This window comes from Arachis ipaensis, chromosome B06, assembly GCF_000816755.2.
Source record: "Arachis ipaensis cultivar K30076 chromosome B06, Araip1.1, whole genome shotgun sequence".
In the NCBI taxonomy this organism is placed as follows: Eukaryota; Viridiplantae; Streptophyta; class Magnoliopsida; order Fabales; family Fabaceae; genus Arachis; species Arachis ipaensis.
The window spans coordinates 96,939,553-96,949,388 of record NC_029790.2 but is presented as its reverse complement, the minus strand read 5'-3'; the positions used below and the strand labels follow the sequence as shown (position 1 = coordinate 96,949,388).

General features: G+C 39.7%; 1 long non-coding RNA gene across 4 annotated transcripts; it reads left to right on the top strand.

Annotated features, from left to right (window-relative positions):
* On the top strand, positions 1,447 to 4,067 carry LOC107604691. 4 transcript variants are annotated; one of them, XR_001612343.2, is made up of 3 exons: positions 1,447 to 1,653; positions 3,830 to 3,931; positions 4,035 to 4,067. It is a non-coding gene; the product is annotated as an uncharacterized LOC107604691 (long non-coding RNA). The 4 variants fall into 4 exon arrangements; XR_001612344.2 differs by having other exon boundaries at positions 3,830 to 3,927; positions 4,035 to 4,058; XR_001612345.2 differs by having other exon boundaries at positions 1,448 to 1,648.

Genomic DNA, 9,836 nt, shown 5'->3' with positions numbered 1-9,836 from the left:
GATTCGTATATCGTTTTCAGTGGTCGGAACTTCTTTTTCATTTTGGTTGTTACATTCAATTCAACGCCAAAGAACCTAACCTAATTTGGTTGATGGTTGGTTGCAGCTCATGTTGTCAAAGTCAGAAATTGGTAAGGCCAATTGAACATACCTGATCCAGGTAAGTGGGGTGGGTTATTATTCTGTTATAGGTTATTCGTTCTTATTTTGTAACCTGAGTGTGTATTAGGGTAAAGTACTTATTTAATATTTGTGCTTCCTTTTAATTGCATTATTGTGACTTTTGTGCAAGAGAGCAAATATGAGCGATGACAACATTACAAGGAGTTATCATCATCACCATCATGGAGCCACAAGAGAATCATCATCAAGGAGTTATCCCTGACAGGTGAAGGTGCTCTCTCTCTCATGCTCCCCAACCCAATCCCTTCAACCCTGTTTTCCAGCTTCCGATTCGTTCAACCCCAAATTTCAGTATTCTTGATTAATTAGAGAAAACTTAGAAGATTAAGTTTTATTTCACCCCAAAACCTGTGTGAAAAATGTAGTTCTTTTTCTGGCAGACAACATCATGCAGAACCTGTGGTGCTATCTTCCTTCATGGGTAAAAGAGCTGGCTAGGACCTAAATAGGATGAATATTTTTTTTATCCTTTTCTACAATTAGACCCATTAAATCCTATATTGAAGATATGAATGTAGCCATTGATGTTTAAATCCAGAATTTTCACGTGCTTCCCCTTGATTATAAAATTCTTTTAAAAAAATATAAGAACCTAATTAAAAATTTTGCAAAACTATAAAGACCAATAGAGTAATTAAACCTATTTATAATCTTCGGTTGACAAATTAGTGAAATGATTTTTTATTGATTTTTTCAATCTTAGTTGAATATGATCACAATTTTAATGTGTGTGTCCTATTATTAGGCCGAATGCATGATTTAAGCCTATTTTGAGTGTGTGACTATATATAACAAATGTAAATAATATAATTTAATATTAAAGATATATATATAAAAATAAAAACTTTATTAAAATTACTTGTAAATATATATAGGTTAACATTCGAATTTGTCTTTGAAATTTTTTTTTTTAAAATTAGCCTCTAAAAAAATTAAATTAGTCATATTCGTTCCTAAAAGATATAACGTAAGTTAAATCGATCTTTTTGTCAGTTAAATGATGAGTGTCATGTTAAAGTACTAGTGGCCTAATGTGTCACGAAATGATGATCGATTAACGTGTTATGTCATCTAACGTATTATCTATTACTTGTATCATAGCCGTGGCTCATTAAGCCACGTGTCACTCTCACGTTAATTTGCAATAAAAAATGAAAAAGGATTTACCTATAGGTAAAGCAGATTGTTTCTCTCTCTACGATCTTCCTTCTCTCTCGGTCTCAGTTTCTCACTCCCTCTCTATGTCCTCCTTCCTTCATCGTCTCAGTCTCTCACTCTCTCTATGGGTCTCCGTCTTCCTATAAAAGCCAACCGCACCGTCGGCTTCAACACCATCACCGACGGATGATCTCTGGATTGCATCCTCTCTCAGTTATCTACTCTCTCTTTCTAGTGACTGCCACTCACATTCTCTCCCGCTCTTTCTCCCAAACCCTACCTCTTCACCTCCGATTTGCACCTTCAGGTTTTGTATGTCTCTTCAATCTTCGCCAATTTCTTCCTTCATTGTGCTGAAATCACTAATCCCTACGACCCTGGTGCACGAAATTGTGATCATCAACAATGGCGCCAACAGCTTGGTACGCACAATTGTAATCTCAACTTTTTATCACAACTTTGCACAACTAACTAGCAAGTGCATTGGGTCGTCCAAGTAATACCTTACGTGAGTAAGGGTCGATCCCACGGAGATTGTCGGCTTGAAGCAAGCTATGGTCATCTTGTAAATCTCAGTCAGGCAGATTCAAACGGTTATGGAGGATTGATAATTAAAAAATGAATAAAACATAAAATAAGATAAAGATAGAGATACTTGTGTAATTCATTGGTAGGAATTTCAGATAAGCGTATGAAGATGCTTTGTTCCTCTTGAACCTCTGCTTTTCTATTGCCTTCTTCCAATCATTCATACTCCTTTCCATGACAAGTTTTATGTTGGGCATCACCGTTGTCAATGGCTACTTCCAGTTCTCTCAGTGAAAATGTTCTACGCATGCTGTCATCGCACGGCTAATCCTCTGTCGGTTCTCGATCATGTTGGAATAGGATCCATTGATCCTTTTACGTTTGTCACACGCCCAACAATCGCGAGTTTGAACCTCGTCACAGTCATCCCTTCCTAGATCCTACTCAGAATACCATAGACAAGGTTTAGACATTCCGAATCTCAGGAATGGCCGCCAATAATTCTAGCCTATACCACGAAGGTTCCAGTCTTAGATTTGAAACCCAAGAGATACACATTCAAGCTTGTTTGCATGTAGAACGGAAGTAGTTGTCAGTCACGCATTCATAGGTGAGAATGGTGATGAGTGTCACATAATCATCACATTCATCATGTTCTTGGGTGCGAATGAATATCTTGGAGAAGAAATAGACTTGAGTTGAATAGAAAAACAATAGTACTTGTATTAATTCATGAAGAACAGCAGAGCTCCACACCTTAATCTATGGTGTGTAGAAACTCTACCGTTGAAAATACATAAGAACAAAAGGTCTAGGCTGGCCATTCCAAAGAGGGTTCAATCATCAAAACATGATTCTAAGATGATCAAAAGATTGAAAATACAATAGCAAAAGGTCCTATTTATAGAAAACTAGTAGCCTAGGGTTACAGAAATAGGTAATTAATCCAGAAATCTTCTTCTGGGCCCACTTGGTGTGTGCTTGGGCTGAGCATTGAAGATTTCATATGTAGATACTTTTCTTGGAGTTAAACGCCAGCTTTTGTACCAGTTTGGGCGTTTAACTCCAGCTTTTGTGCCAGTTCTGGCATTAAACGCCAGAATTCTTGAGCTGACTTAAAACGCCTATTTGGGCCATCAAATCTTGAGAAAAGTATGGACTATTAAATATTTCTGGAAAGCTCAGGATGTCTACTTTCCAACACAATTGAGAGCACACCAATTGGGCTTTTTTTGCTCCAGAAAACCCACTTCTAGTGTAGGGAGGTCAGAATCCAACAGCATCTGCAGTCCTTTTTCAGCCTCTGAATCAGATTGTTGCTCAGGTCCCTCAATTTCAGCCAGAAAATACCTGAAATCACAGAAAAACACACAAACTCATAGTAAAGTCCAGAAAAGTTATTTTTAAATAAAAACTAATAAAAACATAATAAAAACTAACTAAAACATACTAAAAACATACTAAAAACAATGCCAAAAAGCGTATAAATTATCCGCTCATCAGACCCCCACCTAAAACCCTAACCCTAGCTACTGGAATTCATTGTCTGAAAGCACAGAGAAGAAGGACACGGTGGAGGCAGCAGACCTCTCCGAAATCCTCAACCCAACCGAGCTAAGCGGATTATTTGTTGGAGAGCACAGTTCTGGTGATGGCGATGGTGAGTATCAGCCGGGGAGATGCTCGCGATGATGAGCGACTACCATGTTCGGTCGAGATCTCAACCGTCGGTCTCCTTGTGCAAGGTAGTCTGGCGATCTCTGTGATTGTGTGGTACTGCATGTTTAATGTCGTTGATTTAGGGTTTCCTTTGTGGGTTGGTGGTCTTTGATTTGGGGTTTGGTATGTTTTTTTTGTTTTTCGAATGTTTGAGTTGTTCTAACGGTTGATTCTCATCAATTTGAAGTATATTGGTTTTTCTTATCTGCTGTTGCTGGGAAAAATCCTCTGCCTTTATCAGTCTTGGAAGATTCCCAACCACTCTGGTCGTTGGTTTAGGTTTTGTGCAACATCGCGTCGCTTCCGTGAATCTTCCCCGTTATTGCACTCTGATTCGAAGTGGGTGAGGGTTTTCATTTCTGAAATTAATTAGGTCATCATCATTATGTTTTATACATATTAGTATGTTTCACATAATTATGAATTAAATGTTTTCTAATTCTAAGGGTTTATGAAGATGAGATATGTTTACTTGGGGTGGACTGAGAGAGATGTCTTCATCTTTGATTGTGGTCGTCTCTGTCGCTATGTCTCCCAAACCCTAGGGATTCAACTCGGATCTCCATAATATGGTTCGTATATCGTTTTCAGTGGTCAGAACTTCTTTTTCATTTTGGTTGTTACATTCAATTCAACGCCAAAGAACCTAATCTAATTTGGTTGGTGGTTGGTTGCAGCTCATGTTGTCAAAGTCAGAAATTAGAAAGGCCAGTTGAACAGACCTGATCCAGGTAAGTGGGGTTGGTTATTGTTCTGTTGTAGGTTATTCGTTCTTATTTTGTAACCTGAGTGTGTATTAGGGTAAAGTACTTATTTAATATTTGTGCTTCCTTTTAATTGCATTATTGTGACTTTTGTGCAAGAAAGTAAATATGAGCGATGACAACATCACAAGGAGTTATCATCATCACCATCATGGAGCCACAAGAGAATCATCATCAAGGAGTTATCCCTAACAGGTGAAGGCACTCTCTCTCTTATGCTCCCAAACCCCATCTCTTCAACCCTGTTTTCCAGCTTCTAATTCGTTCAACCCCAAATTTCAGTATTCTTGATTAATTAGAGAAAATTTAGAAGATTAAGTTTTATTTCACCCCCAAATGTGTGAAAAATGTAGTTCTTTTTCTAGCAGACAATATCATGTAGAACTTGTGGTGTTATCTTCCTTCATGGGTAAATGAGCTGGCTAGGACCTAAATAAGATGAATATTTTTTTTTATCCTTTTCTACAATTAGACCCATTAAATCCTATATTGAAGATATGAATGTAGTCATTGATGTTTAAATCCAGAATTTTCATGAGCTTCCCCTTGATTATAAAATTCTTTAAAAAAGTATAAGAACCTAATTAAAAGTTTTGCAAAACTATAAATACCAACAGAGTAATTAAACCTATTTATAATCTTCGGTAGACAAATTAGTGAAATGATTTTTTATTGATTTTTTTCAATTTTAGTTGAATATGATCACAATTTGAATGTGTGTGTCCTATTATTAGGCTGAATGCATGATTTAGGCCCATTTTGAGTGTGTGACTATATATAATAAATGTATATTATATAATTTAATATTTAAGTTTAATATTACTTGTAAATATATATAGGTTAATATTCAAATTCGTCTTTGAAAATTTTTTTTAAGTTAGCCTCTAAAAAAATTAAATTAGTCACATTCGTTCCTAAAAGATATAACGTAAGTTAAATCGATCTTTTTGTCAGTTAAATAATGAGTGTCATGTTAAAGTACTAGTAGCCTAATGTGTCATGAAATGATGATCAATTAACGTGTAATGTCATCTAGCGTATTATCTATTACTTGTATAATAGCCGTGGCTCATTAAGCCACGCGTCACTCTCATGTTAATGTGCAATAAAAAACTGGAAAAGGAGTAACTGATGACAAGTCATCTTATGCTAGTTTTACAAGCATTTTCATTAGTTTCATTAGGTTTTATGCACTTTCTTACACCATAAGTAAGTAATTGGAGTGGATTTTCATGATTATGTTGAATCAATCAAACATCATTTATTTTACACAAAATTATAGGTTTTATGCCATAATTTATTGATTTTATAAATAATGCAAAGATCTAGTAATTTTGATGGGACTTTGATTAGTTGTTTGGTTGCTTGTAGGTGAAGAAATGATGGAAAGAGAAATTTTTGGCATACTTTTGAAGTTTGAGCACGCTTTGGACCTTAGGCCATGCTTTGAAAAGTGTGGCCCCTGAAAATAAAGCGTGGCGCATCAAAGCTCACAAGGAGCGCTCAAGGTTGCAAACGGAGTGCCCAAGAGGAAGCACCAAATGGTGCAGCAAAGGCAAAGGCTAGCGTTCCAAAATGTGAATGCTACGTTCACTCTTGTGACCTTTTTCGAGGAGAGAAAGGCAAGGAAGCAAGGCTCACAAAGGCCAGCGCTCAAACAAAGAAATGTAGCTCTCCCTTTCTTCACCTTTCTCGTGCCTCTTGGCCAAGGAGAGCAAGGCTCTTGCCTAAGAAATTTAAGGAAGCGCAGCGCTCTCACCAAGGCTCGAAGAGGGGGGCACCAAGGGAACTGAGCACGCACCAAGACAAAGAAGGGTGGCACTCAAAAATTCAAGCGTAGTGCTCCCTTTTGCCAACATTCTCGTGCTCCAAGCCTTGGGAGGAAGGCTCAGCATCATGTAGCGTTCACAATTTGAACGTAGCGTTCAAAGAGTGAACGCTAGGCAAGGAGACACCAAATTGGCTCACCAAGGCTAAGTGAACGTAACGTTCACAAGACCAAACAGAGTGCTCCACTGGAGCTAGTCTCCAACCCAAATCCACTTGAAGCAAAGCCACCCGGATCCATCTCTCATTCAAGGCCAACTTTGAAAATCCCACTCCAAGCTTTGAAGACCAAAATAGAAAGTGTATAAATAGGATCAAATTCAATTTGGAGAGGACCTTTTGCTCATTTTTATTTTTCACTTTTGAATTTTCATTTGGAAATTTGGGAATTAGGAATTGGATTTAGTTTTCTTTCTGTTTTTATTTTCTTTTCTTCTGTAACTTCTACTGTTTGTTCTTGGATTTTGAATTGAGATTGAAGAGCTCCATTGATTCTAAATCTGAGAATCATCTTTCACTTTTCTTCTCAATTGCTCTAAGAATTGGATCTGAGTTTAGTTTTCTGTTTTCATTTTCTTTCTTCTGCAACTTTTACTTTTGGGTTTTTGAATTGAGATTGAAGAATTTCATTAAATCTGGATCTGAGAATCATCTTTGCTTTTCTTTCATATAGTTTTGAGAATTGGAGAATTGGATCTAAGTTTCATTTACTGTTTTCCTTTTCATTTCATCTGCAAATTTCCTTTCTGCTTGATTAAGGGAGCAATTGAGATCTAGATCTAATTGCTAGTCTCATTACTCTTCTTCGATCTTCAATTTCTCTTTTAGGATTTCATAATTGATTCAAGTTTTCTTGCTGTTTTGTTTCTTGAAGCAATTTTCCATTTCTGTTCTTGCTGTTGAGATCCAGATCTGAATTCTTGCATCTCATAGCCCTCTGATTTACTTTAGTTTGCAATTTCTTATTCAATTCTAAACCCCAGCATCCAAATCCCTTTACTCTTCAAGAAATTTACATTTCTTACACTTTAAGTTTCTGCAATTTACTTTTCTTTCAATTTAAGTTTCAGCTCTTTTACTTTCATGCACTTTAAGTTACTGCAATTTATCTCTTCTGCACTTTATTTTTCTGCCCAATTTACCTTCTGCACTTTCAATTTCCTGCAATTTAGCTTTTGTTAATCAAAATCACTCAAATCATCAAATATTCGCTTAACTAAATTCATCACCTAACTAAAATTGTTCAATCCATCAATCCCTGTGGGATCGACTTCACTCTTGTGAGTTATTACTACTTGATGCGACCCGATACACTTACCGGTGAGTTTTGTATGGAATCGCTTCTCCACCCATCAGTAACCTAAAGGTAAAGCAGATTGTTTCTCTCTCTGCGCTCTTCCTTCTCTCTCAGTCTCAGTCTCTCACTCTCTCTGTGGATCTCTGTCTTCCCGTAAAAGCCAACCGCACCGTCGGCTTCAGTACCATCACCGACGGATGATCTCTGGATTGCATCCTCTCTCGGTTATCTGCTCTCTCTTTCTGGTGACTGCCACTCACATTCTCTCCATCTCTTTCTCCCAAACCCTACCTTTTCACCTCCGATTCGCACCGTCAGGTTTTGTATGTCTCTTCAATCTTTGAAATTTCTTCCTTCATTGTGCTGAAATCACTAATCCTTATGACCCCCACCTAAAATCCTAACCCTAGCTACTGGAATTCGTTGTCTGAAAGCATAGAGAAGGAGGATGCGCTGGAAGCAGCAGACCTCTCCGAAATTCTCAACCCAACCGAGCTAAGCGGATTATTCGTCGGAGAGCATGGTTCTGGCGATGGCGATGGTGAGTATCAGCCGGGGAGATGCTCGCGATGATGAGCGACTACCATGTTCGGTCGAGATCTCAACCGTCGGTCTCCTCGTGCAAGGTATTCTGCCGATCTCTGTGGTTGTCTGGTACTGTAAATTTAATGTCGTTGGTTTAGAGTTTCCTTTATGGGTTGGTGGTCTTTGATTTGGGGTTTGGTATGTTTTTTTTTGTTTTCGAATGTTTGAGTTGTTCTGATGGTTGATTCTCATCAATTGAAGTATATTGATTTTTCTTATCTGCTGTTGCTGGGAAAAATCCCCTGCCTTTATCAGTCTTGGAAGATTCTCAACCACTCTGGTCGTTGGTTTAGGTTTTGTGCAGCGTCGCGTCGCTTCTGTGAATATTCCCCGTTATTGCACTCTGATTCGAAGTGGGTGAGGGTTTTCATTTCTGAAATTAATTTAGGTTATTGTTCGACGGGTCGGATGATGATGAAAGGATGAGAAGGCGAGTCCCTGAAGTGGCTTGGAGCAGGTTCCTGGTCTAGAGCTAGAGGCTGGCGAAACCGGTGGTAGAACGGTCGAGAGGGGGTGGCTACCTGCAAGGACACTCCGACGATCAAGTCAGTGTCCGTACAAAATGATAGCTAAATTAGGTAAGGTGATGTGTACCTTGGGGGGAGAGCTGACCTCTCCCCTTATATACTGTGCTGGGTGGGCCCATAAATGACCTAGCCTACTGGCCAAGATGCTTGTGAGCTGTCCCTGTCCATGTGGGGGGAGGGGAGCAGGTCGACTCAGGCTTCGGGTCAGGGCATCGAGCGCTGCCCTGAGGAGACCGACCCGGCCGGTTTGCTTAGGCGTAGTGCACGGGGTCATGCAAGTGGTGAGTCGGGCGTCGATCGGGTCGGGTGTTATGGACCGACCCGTTGGATTCTTCCTTGTGTGGGATGGTTTGGGCCTGGGTCGGGGGTGGTGCCCCGACCCGACGGCTAGTAGGGCTGGGCTTGTAGTAGTCCGTAACAGTGCCCCCAGCGCGCCAGCCTTGAGGTTTGGAGCTCACGGCTGGGCGCATCTGTCCTACTCGCCGAGACGGGATGTGTTCTTATTCTCGGGAGCTCGTTGATGCCGTTTCGTGTTTCTTACGCGTGGCCATCTTGTCTCTGATGCTGCCTCCTTGACTTCTGCGCGGGGCATTAAATGCCCCATCGTTTCATGATTTGAAATTCGGCGTTCCTCCCGGATGGTTACATTCTTTGCCCCTTTTTTTTATTTTTACAACCTCCTCATTTCTCCACTTCTTCTTTTCTCCTCCTTCTATTTTCTCGAATCGCTGCTCCTTCTCCTCTCTTTTCTCCTACTTGTTTGTTCTTCTTCATCTTGGCTTTGTTGCTGCTTTAACTTTTCGGCCTACTACTTCATCTTTTCTGGTACGTTGATTTTTACAGTTATTGTTTTGGTCTTTCCTTTTTGTATTTGTGTGCTTTCCTTTATGCATGCCTGGGTTTCTGCTTATTTTTGCTGCTTCTTCTTTTAGAGGGGGCGCCACTGGGTTTTCCTTAGATTTTGCTTGAATTTTGGGTTAGTGTAGGGGAATCTAGAGGGTGATTTAGGGAGTTGTAATTTTTTTTTTACTGCTTTAAGGGTTCCCAAACTCCCGTTCTGACTAAGTGGTGCCCCCACTGTAGGTATGACCGAGTGCCTTGTTCTTCTGAATCAGGCACAGTGGCTGCTAGCCGACTTCATCGATCATTATGCTTGGGTTTCTTCCGACGTGAAGGACACCCCTTCCAAGGTCACTAAGGAGAGCCTCCAGGATTTGCGCCAGGCTTGGCTCTTGTGTGGGGGTTATC